A 3048-nucleotide genomic window follows, 5' to 3' on the forward strand; every position below is an offset into this window, starting at 1 on the left:
GATGGCCCACTTTTGGACTTATCCTACTTGCTCACTGGCTTGCAGGTTCCTGTTATAGATATTGGGATGGCTCTTACACCTTCTCCAAGCCTTGTATTTAGCAGTAACAGCTTCACAACGAAAGCCGAACGAAGGCTGATCTGTAGGCTTCGTCACATACTGCCCGTGAAGGATGTGTTCTTGTTGGAGATTACATGTATGTTAAGTGAAGGCATTCACTTTGTTGTTAACATCACCTTGAAAAAGAGTATTCCAATCGGAGGTGGTGACCTCACAGCAAAGGGCTAGCCACTTTCCTCTTTCCCACAGCCAGGTTATGCGTGTAGACTCTTCATCTCGTTCTGTTGGAATCTTCTATGTCGTAAAGACAGCCTTGCGGTCAGAAAATCCAACGTAACCATAGTGGTTGATAAGTGACGATGCCTTCATGTAGATGACTCACCACTACTGGGTCAAGGGAGGAGCCAGAGATGTGAGTAGGGAAATCAACAAAAATTCTCATGTCAAACACTGTAAAGAAGCTCATCAAAGTTCCTTTGTTTATATAAGATGTTGGTTGAGGTCTGCAACAATTATAATATGCTGTCATTCATGTTGAGACAGGAGTCCACATTTTCCATCAGGAAGTTAACGGGGTCTGCATGTTGCAACCGAGGTCTATACATTACACATGCTCGTACAAAGGTACTAGTGTTTATGCAAAGCTTAAAGAACATCATTTCTAGGTAAGTAGGGATGACAACATCATTGGGCTGGATATGTACACTTTTAGATAAGCACACAGCAACACCGCCTCCACGTCCTTGCTTTTCATCCATGAGGTAGCCAGCAATTCCAGCAAAAATTTCCTGAGTCCCGTCGTCCAAAAATATCTAAACGACAGTGATCATTCGGGCCGATGAGTGTTGACGAAACTGTGTGTGAGCTCTCCAACACTGGTCATGAAGCCTTTAATGTAATGTTAGCCGACAGGATCCTGATGGATTGTGTTCAGCCTGAGTTGATGGGTATGTAAGGTGCTTGCTCTCGAGACAGGTAGGATACCGTGGCAGCCGCTTGGATGTAACACACACACACTCTCTCTCTCTCTCTCTCTCTCTCTCTCTCTCTCTCTCTCTCTCTCTGTCAAACAGTCAGATATGACTAACCTGGATGTTATCGTCCGCCAAGGCATTAACAATGCCCATATAAAAGTTCTTGTGACTTTTTGAAGAGATAGGCCCCAGGAAGAGCACTTCGGTGGTCAGCACTGACTGCAGTACTGCAGCACATACCAACACTAGTATCCACCACTGCATCTAAAATAGAAGGATTAAATCAATGCTGCAGATAATAAATAAAAATAAAATAAATTCCAAAATATTGCAGCTCAAAGAGAGAAAACTTCCAATTTCCTTTTCTTGAGCTGAGCCGAAGAGAAGAACACTGCGGCGAAGGGAAAACATTGTGCAAGAGAGGCTTTCACATTATCTTCGGAAAGTGTTCGCCCTATAGGTGGTCATTCAGCATTTGGGAAATAAGAGAAAATCGGCTTTGATTCGAGGGAGGATACAGAGCCCTTCACAAGGATCAATAGAATTTCTCTTCCTACTTGAAGGGTTGGAGGGAGAAGCAGCCGGGGCATCCCACGAGAGATTGGAGGAAGAAGCAGCTAGTGCATCCCACGAGGGGTAACACCTTTTGTCCTAAATGAAGGTCTTAGTGAGAATGCGCAGAGGAACATTCTTGGAGTTCAATTATTATTATTATTATTATTATTATTATTATTATTATTATTATTATTATTCAACATAAATCTCTCAACCCATTCTAATCATTCAACACCAAGATTTGTGTTGGATCGATCCTCTATTTGCTATAAGCGAGAGGAAAATTCTGTATTCTTAGTCAACTTTCCCCACTAAAATTTGACATGAAGCACCTGCAGGGAGCAGACCCACAACCCACACCCGACTTATGATGAGGCAAGTGTGGGACCATACACTCACCTTGTCATTACGTAATTAGGTGTGGAAAACTCACTCCCCAGCACCCTCCTTGTCAGGAGATGGGAGTAGATTATGTACCGAAAGACATCAGCCTTCTAAATAGGAGTCTTGAGATATCGTACATGTTTTTAAAATCAGTAAAAAATTAACTTTAATCTGACGGGCAACTCAACACTGGGCAACAACAACAACAACAACAACAACAACAAAACTCCAATAAGAAGCTCTGCCCCTGAATTAATGTTTTGGAATCTCGTATATTTTTTTAATTCACGTTAAAAAGAACTTTAAAATGATGTCACTCAGCATAATGCAAGCAAAAAAAATGTGCACTTGAAAGGGATCCCTCCGCTTAATAATAGTTATGGATATCCGTCTTACCTAAAACCTTTTCTTGGGTACTAGGAAGCCTGTTACAAAATTTACTCGCACTGTCCTTCATGTTGACCGAGTTATAAGGAAACACACAACTGGAAAACTTGATCGTCAAGTTGACAAACACTCAGAAGGTGATCACTTGCTGATACCGGCCAGTGCTCCCCGGTAAAGAAGTTGTGTGTCGAAATAGCGAGGCACGAACGAGTAGGTGATATAGGAATCAAGAATCTGAGAGTTATATTTAAAGTGTTTGAAGGCACCATTCGGGCAGGCAGAATCATATGTACTCAGGAAAATGCCACGACAGGAAAATGTGCCGCATAGTCAGCAGGTTGGACAACATTATGTCAGGGAATGACAACAAGCCCATTATCTGTCTTAGTGCTGGTGGAGACAGGAGACAGAAGCTGCTGGATAAGTACAGGTCAGCCATAGTTGTAGTCAGGTCTAAGGGAGGGATACCAATCATGTGTAGCATCTTGCCTAGAAGGGGAGTGGGCAATGAATGTAATTGGTATAAACTGCTGGCTAGACAGGTACTGCAAGGAACTTGCAATCCCATTCATTGATAACTGGGACATATTTTATGGCAACATGATATGTATGCAAAGGATGGGGTTCATCTCTCTGGGGTTGGAGTGGTTGCATTAGCCAATTCGAATGAGGGGGTAATTGATGACTT

Source organism: Cherax quadricarinatus, unplaced genomic scaffold (genome assembly GCF_038502225.1).
Source record: "Cherax quadricarinatus isolate ZL_2023a unplaced genomic scaffold, ASM3850222v1 Contig1686, whole genome shotgun sequence".
NCBI lineage: Eukaryota > Metazoa > Arthropoda > Malacostraca > Decapoda > Parastacidae > Cherax > Cherax quadricarinatus.